The sequence below is a fragment of the Prunus avium genome, chromosome 2 (assembly GCF_965620075.1).
Source record: "Prunus avium chromosome 2, drPruAviu1.hap1.1, whole genome shotgun sequence".
In the NCBI taxonomy this organism is placed as follows: Eukaryota; Viridiplantae; Streptophyta; class Magnoliopsida; order Rosales; family Rosaceae; genus Prunus; species Prunus avium.
In genome coordinates this window covers 26,821,094-26,829,978 of record NC_142285.1, presented here as the reverse complement: position 1 = coordinate 26,829,978, position 8,885 = coordinate 26,821,094, and positions in this window count along the sequence as shown.

Below are 8,885 nucleotides of genomic sequence, written 5' to 3'. Positions count from 1 at the left end.
ATTGAAACCTGCCATTAATTATAGTAACAAAACATAAGCTTTGAAGTTCACAACAATTGTGACTAAAACTGATTCTAAATGCTTTAGTCATACTTAAGTTATAGAAACTGATCACACCTTTAGGCAAGAAATCACTCTATAAATGCAATGAACTATCAAAACAAAAATTTGCATAGCCAAGCATAAAGCACAAGAATTAGTACAAATTCAACACCTTTGGGTGAGATGAAATAATACTAACCAAGTTTTCCATGACTCACTAGACATTAGTTTATAGCCAAACCCAATAGACAACTTCATTGGAAGAAAATCTACCTATTAATCTTTATAAACTACAAATTGAGCATCAAAATTGATTTTAAATAGCAAAGGATCAGATAAACCACTTTGGCAGTTTACCCATCCAATCCCAAAATCAACCTAGTATAATAATCTTGTTAATTGAATTAAATCAACAAAATTCATCAAAAAACCATTAGACAAATCAATTGAGACTGAATTTGATTCCTAATGTTTACTGATGGAATTGAATGATCAGCAAGTAGCATCACAAGTGCATCGAAATATAATGAGATAAAATTACAAGGATAATCATTAATGCAGCGGAAAAAGACAAAAGAGACAAGAATAATCATAAACGACACAATTATGATAAACTTTAACCAAAGTGGATGAGTTTAAGGCTTAATTGATAGCTCTGATACCACATGTAAGCATTTATTGTATGCAAAATAATCTTGAACCAATTTAGCACTCAAACCATGTAACACCCTTGACCCAATTTAATCGTTTTGTTCAATTTATATAATTGTGAAATTACAATTTTGCCCTTGGGAATGTAGGGTCACTTTGGTCACTTTTTTATTTGGAAGGATTTTGGGGAAATGAGTGGCACCATTGCATAGAGCTCGTCGATACGGGTTCGTGGACATGCGGCACACCCAATTCCGAGTTGTAACAAAGGAGGAAAAGTCTGAAAACGAAAAAGACGTAAAGGGAATTTTTAAATTTGTTACTGTAGCAAACAACACTATTACAGTATCGTGCTACAGTAACCGGGCAGTTTTAAATTTTTTTTCTTTTTTTTTCTTTTTCTCCTTCTTCCTCCCTCTCCCCCTTGGCACACAGCACCTCCCCTCCCCCTCTGTTACTATTTATCCGACCCAGTTTTGGGTCACCACCACCACCACCTCCGACCACCAAAGGCGACGAAGTTGATACCAAAAGAACCAGCATGTTGTCCTCTTCTTACCCCACCCCTCAGCCGCAGCCATTGCTGCCGCATTTCACTAGAAAATACCAAAAAGTCGCCGATTTTTACCCAAAGTTTCCATCACTCGTTCCGGAGATTCCGACCACCAATTTCTTTGATCTATGTATGTTTTTTCATCCTCTCAATGTGTTCTAGCTGATGGTTGGGTTGTTTAGGATCGATTTTTACGTTTTGAAACTCAAATTATCACTTAAAATTTTAGCCGGTTTCGGCTCGTAATTCCGGCTATCTCCGGCCACTTTTTGGCCATGGCCCAAGAACAAAAGTTGCTCCACTTAATGTCCTGATCATGTAGGTATATGTCTTAACCGGCAATTTTCAGGTTTTTCGATCGCCAGAATCGCTTTGGGCACCCACGCGTTGCAGCGCGTGTGGTGGTGCATGGGCCACTTTGTGGCTGGTCTTTGTGTTCTAAAATAATCCCCATGTCATCCCGAGCACGACGGTATACTCGGATTTGAATTTGGTTATTGTTTGACTGTCAATCGAATATAGCAATTAGGCATTATCCAGGTTTGTTATGTTCGGACCGTTGGATCGACTCCATTTTCATATATGTTGATCTAGGCATCTCTAGGATAGGAATTCGCGGATCGTGAATCGGAGTCCCGGATACCCCGATTCAATGACTTAAAATTGCGTTAAACGTTAACCGTCGAATCGTGCGATCACGAGCAATCCAACCGTTCGATTTGGACCAAACTTACAGGACAGGAATAGTAGACCTTATTGAACCCGTAGGAACTTTCGGATAGAAAATCGGGGGTCGTGGGCCCTGCGGGCTCGATTGATCAAATTTGGGCAGTTTGACCCCTCGGTTAACCGTGAGTCTTCCAAGGTAGTTTCACCCTTCAAGGAGTACTAGAACGACCTTATTAATGAGTCTTGACTGTTATTTGAGTTATGTTGACTATGTTGTAGTATAGCCGTGCGGCTATACGATTTATTTCAAAAATTAAATTAAAAAGGTAATATCAACAATAAATTACGAGTATGGCAGACAATACAACAAAGCTAAAGCTGTGTTCAATTCAGTACATTCAACCAATGGGGATTAGGATATCAACAAAGAGAAAGTTCCTCAAGAGTTGAGAAAACTGGATCCATGATTGCAAGGAAGAAAATCAGGGCATACAGAAGAAATCATTTTAATATGGAATTTCGTTATAATATGGAAGAAAAACTGGATCCATGATTTTGAGATTGTTTTATAATATCGTATGAAATTCTTGGATTATTAGTTTGATAATTGAAGTTATGGAATGGATGAGTATGAGATACTTGATCGATGAGTTATGAAAGCGAGTCTTGGGACTCGGCTATGATTATTAGTAAATAAATGGATGTTTGTTTTTAAGTGTACTTTGTTATTCTAATATGGAATTTCTTGCATAATGAGTTTTGGATTGAAAATTGATTTAATATGGTTAATGAGGATAGGGGATCTCTAAAGGTTATTATTTATCATTAATTATTATTATTATGATTATTATTAAAGTATATGGATTGGGTGATATCGGGTTATTTACGAAATTCTATTGTTTTAATTATAGAATATAGTATTTTATGGAAGTTAAGTGTAAACAAGTTTTGATTACTATTTGAATTTTTTTGGGCCTTTATGGAATATAGGCTTGAGAGTTTATTTTCTATACTAGGAATAAATATTTGAGAAAATTGAATTAAGGGAATATTATTTTTATAATATATATATATATATATATATATATGAGGTTAAAAACGGGCTATCGGTTCGATCTCAGCCTGTATCCTGGAACACGAGACTTCCCGTTTATATTTTGTTATTATTAATATTATTATAATTATTACTATTATTATCAGTACTATTAATATTATTTATAAAGGATTATGTGACTTTGTGTAAGATATGGTGGTTTGGATTTTATTATCTTGTCTTAGGGAATTTTCAGAGATTGTTTATTCCTAAGTATTTGAGTAGTGTTTTGAATATTAATAAAATCAAAATGATTTGCTTAGGTTGGGTAATGGGTATTTCGGTTAATGATGCTTATAATTAATTTGAATATGGATTATATGTATTGAGGAATTGTTATTCACTCTATGATTAAATAACTGGGCAAGGGATTAATATAAGATGGGGTACTTTATTGTTTGGTTATGTGAATATGGAATTACACCATGTTAAGTACCATCCCTTGGTTATGGTACCCACACGTGGCATTGGATTATCTGGCGTGTGATAAAGCAGTCTGCGTGCATAGAACATGGTTTGGTTGGGCCACAAGTGGCATTGGATTTTCCGGCGTGTGTGCTCATTGGGACACTAGTTACTTTACCACACGTGGCGTTGAATTTTCCAGCGTGTGGTAAAGGATCCGTACACTTGGGTTACTATTATTTTACTACACGTGGCGTTGGACTCTCCAGCGTGTAGTAAAGTAACAGGGAGAAGAAAAAGGGATTATTATACTATGTCGGGGAAAAGATGAATGTTTAAAAAGGATTATGTTGGGTATGATGTGATTTAAATTAAAGGGAAAAGATAATTCTAGAATTAATTTATTAGTATTACTGAAAATGATTGTATGTTATCTAAACCGTGATTTTTGTAATAAGAACTACATGTGGCTTGATCCCTCACAAAGGGGTACGTAGGTAGCCTGGGGTCTTACCTAGGTGCAACCGCGAACTAACGTTTATTTTTGAAACTTTAATTTGTTCATTTGGATTTAGTCTTTCTTCTTTTGTTTTTGATGAGTTGGGTTTTGGTTTTGTCAGTGGTCCTGAAGCTCGATTGAAACCGAGGCGTGATTGAAATGATTATTCATATTCCCGTTTGACTAAGTGGGTGTCGTTAAAATGTGTTTGTGGTCAAGACAGGTATGAAACCCGTTATGGATTGTTGTACGATTTGGGCCGAGTCCTTAAACTACTTGTGATTGTGTTGGTTGTTAAACATCGCATGATGGAAATTGGGAAGTTATTTTATGTTAATTACGGTGGGCATGCATAAATTTGTTTGAGTTCATTATTTGCATTGTTTAATTTCAGTATTGACTTAAGAGCATTGCTAGTGGTTATGTTTTGAATTATTTGAAGGCCGGAGGCCTATTATGTAAACTGCATGTTATTATCTTGTGCATTCTGTTGTTGGGATGATTATGATTGTGTTTTAACAGGTTAAATTTTTTTGGGAAATGTCCATTTTTCATGGGAGACTGCCAAAATTTCGACAGGAAGTCTCATGCCAATTTTCCTTATTTTGGAAAAGAGGCTATAGTATTAGTAAGTGGGTCCGACATCGGTGTGATGTCGGAAATTCCACAGGATTCGTCTCGGGTTCCAAGGAATTCGGGGCGGATCCTGTCAAACCACACCTTAACACAAATTTGACAATTAAACAATAGAACGATTAGAGATAAGACTTGAATTAGCCATAATCAAATATACAAGATGATCTTCTCCTCTCAGTATTCCAAAATGTCAAGGCTTTCAATAGGACAAGCATGCAGAATATGAACATATGAATATGAGAGTAGAGACCAAGCCTTTTATACAAGTTGCTTTACAACTGACTCTCCTATTAAGAGACAACTGCTAGCCAAAACGTGGAGATAATGGATGATATCCACCTCCTGTAACAATTATTCCATTTAATCATTATCTGAATAAAAGTCTCATAATATCTTAATTTAAATATAACTCTATTTATTATTTATATGACACCTCATAATAATGAAAAGGCAAACTCACAAAATATACGGAAAAACTTACAGTGGGAACCATCCCTTTTGGTACGCCAAAGCCCATGTTTCTTCGTGCAGAACTTGCACAAAGCCCATGTTTGTAGAGAAGCAACCAAGCTAAGCACCCGAGTAATCTGTGACAACTCCCTCAGCTCCAATGGCACCATCCTCAGCAAGACCTATTGCTTGCTAGACTTAGAAGCCGTCATCTTAATTGTACCTTTCCACTTTAGTAAATCTCTAAGAACACAGATCTCTAAAGGCACATCATGATGAGAGCCATGCTCAAAAACACTCTTACATCTCATTTTTCAAATATTCCGTAGGGAAAACGTCACAATATGGCTATAGGCGTTCCCCCTGTGATATGTTTTATTACACTTTAGATTCAACATCAACCAATCCCAAAAATCATTCAAGTTAACTAACTGACCATTTGGACCCATGTCAAGCTAACTGACCATTTGGACCCATGTCAAGCTTCCTCCACAACTCAGCAGACTCCGGGCAATTTACGAATAAATGATTCAAATCTTCACAAATGCAAGAGCATCTAGGACATGATGCATCAAAATTGAGGCCTATATGAACTCTGTGGCTGTTTGTCAAAAGTTTCCCCATGGCAAATCTTCCAAAGGAAGTGAAGGACTTTAGGGGGAGCACTAATTTCTCATTTAAAAAAAAAGAAAATTAGTTAAATACTTATTTCTAGACATAAAACTATACAAATATCCTATACTATTTAATGTATATAAACACACCCAAAATAAACCCAAAAATCAACAGCTGTATATTTTTAAATTTAATTATTAAGATGAAATACCTTTATTACACTTTTAACATAAAATTGAAATTCCTAATAAACACCATATCAGAACTCACGACCTCCAGTCTCTCATCTTCATCTTCAACCCCAATTTTTAGTTTTTGTTCTTCCACCTCAGTTTTGACGATGAAATCCTAAGCTCTGTTCTCAAGTAACTCTCTCTCTCTCTCTCTCTCTCTCTCTCTAAAAAAGAATAAGAATGATGAAGTCATAGGATTCTGATTGTGTAAGGTAACTATTTCTTCTAATTCTAATTCATTCGTCTTTTGGATATAGGAAAACTAGGAGACCCCTTTCCAAGCCCGTGGATCAAAACTTTACAGCCATCTCAATTCAGGGAACATCAAGCAGTAATGTTTTGGAAGATGGAGTTGACGAAGGCTCTGCCTTCAAGCATGTTAGTCCAAACGGCACGACAGAAGCTGAAGTCAGAGGCACTGGCACTGGCAATCCATTAGATGTTGGATCTGTGAAAATTTTGGAGGATTTGCAACATGAGCAAATGGACAATGACTTGGCGGATTCAGGGGATGAAATGGCTCATGGTGCATTGGTGACTTGGCTCAGTATAAAATCCTATTCGATCTGCAATCTTCGATTTTGAGGTATTTGATTTTTTTAATTTGAATTCATATTTGATTTTATTGTAGTCTGATTTGGGTGATTTCATGTTCAATTAATTAAGTTGCTGGTTAAGTTTTCATAATTTTTGCAGTTTTGGAGTTTAAATTTTAAATGTAGATCCAATTCTTCTTGATTTTATATGTTTATTTTTGTTATTGTCGATTTGGAGATAAGCTATTGGATTTTCTGATTTCGTTCTAATTTGTATTTAGATATTCGATTTGGTTGTGGATTTACTTTTGTGTTTTGGTTTGAGTTGTGGTTACAAATTTTTGATATTTGATTCGGTTATCATATTAATTGAGGTATGTTTTTTCAATTGAATCTGAGTATATTTGTGTTTTTTTGTTTATGCACTATATAGTATTGATTTTTGAGTCAACTATAATTTGCTATTAGGTAGCAGTGTTATTACCTTATATTGGAACTTTACAGACATGCATTAGCAATAGGATTTCCTAGGAAACAAGCAGTGTTATTACCTTATACTGGAACTTTACAGTGGTAGACATGCATTAGAAATTGGAATTTATATGAAACTAGCAGTATTATTACCCTATACTGGAATTTTACAAGGAGTAGACATGCATTAGAAATAGGATTTCAGAGGAATCTAGTAGTGTTATTACCCTATACTGAAACTTTACAAGGGGTAGACATGCATTAGAAATAGGATTTCAAAGGAATCTAGCAGTGTTATTACCCTATACTGGAACTTTACAAGGGTTAGACATGCATTAGAAATAGGATTTTAGAGGAATCTAGCAGTGTTATTACCCTATACTGGAACTTTACAAGAGGAATCTAGCAGTGCTATTACCCTATACTGGAACTTTACAAGGGGTAGACATGCATTAGAAATAGGATTTCAGAAGAATCTAGTAGTGTTATTACCCTATACTGGAACTTTACAATGGTAGACATGCATTAGAAATAGGATTTCATAGGAAACAAGTAGTGTTATTACCCTGTACGGGAACTTTATAGTGGTAGACATGCATTCAAAATAGGATTTCATTGGAAACAAGCAGTGTTATTACCCTATACTGGAACTTTACGGTGGTAGACATGCATTCGAAATAGGATTTTAGAGGAAACAAACAATGTTATTACCCCATACTGGAACTTTACAGCCATTAATCAACATGAAAGTAAACTAGCAGTGTTAAGAATGGGTATATGACTAAATATCTTTCTTTTTTGAGTTGCTGAAAACCGACCATTTTATAGTCCTATGCAATCAGTTCAATAATGAAAATCCAATATAGTTTCAAGATTTTTTCCTAGATTCGAATCTAAAATACTGTTATTACCCTAGACTGAAACTTTACAATGGTAGATATGCATTAAAAATAGGATTTCATAGGAAACTAGGAGTGTCATTACCTTAGACTGGAACTTTACAGTGGTCGACATGCATTAGAAATAGGATTCCATAGGAAACAAGCAGTGTTATTACCTTATACTGGAACTTTACAGCCATTAATCAACATGACAGTAAACTAGCAGTGTTAAGAATCTGTATTTGACTAAATATCTCTTTCTTTTTTGAGTTGCTGAAAACCGACTATTTTATAGTCATATGCAGTTAGTCCAATAGTGAAAATTCAATATAGTTTCAAGATTTTGTCTTGGATTCGAATCTAAAATGCTGTTATTACCATAGACTGGAACTTTACAGCAATTAATCAGCATTACAATAAAGGTTTGTCTTACCTTTGAAGCCTTTTCTTGTTGAAATTGTTCTCTGAAATTTTGTCTTTGTTTTGTAGGTGGAGGTTAGTGTGTGGTGTTGGTTTTTGAAAGTAGATCAAGCTTGGTTGTAGTTATGGAGTTTCAGTTTGCATAAATGATGAAGACGGTGAAATGAAGAGACGTTTTGCAGAGATGGTTTAATGAAGATGCGTGCTTGAAGTTAACGTTTTCAAGATAGTTTTATGTTGTAATAAAATGTTTGGACTTTTTGTAACCAAAAAAAAAAGTTTGGGCTTTTTTATAAAATTGGGCTTGGCTTGTTTTGGGTGTTTTTTGAGTTTTTTTTTTTTTTTTTTTTTTTGGGCATCAGTGGCAGTCCTGTAATTTATAGGAACTTCAACACCAATTTCTTATATAATAAATGGATTTTGGGTGTGTTTCTAAAGTGCATTCTATGTGGGGGGTTTTTTATATTATAATTTCAGCCCCTATTTTGGATATATTAGTGAAGCTCTAAAAAAAAAACCCCATCTCCAATTCATTGCACCAAAAATATCAATAATACCATGGTAAGCAGAATTAACCAAGAATTACCAAAAGATGTAAAACACCCATCTAATTGTATCTTCAATATACCCAACCTTCACAACATGAATACCCATAATATTATTAAGGATTTCTTGAGTCAATAAACTCGTTAATCGATCCAATTGCCACCCATTGACATCGAGAAAGTTGT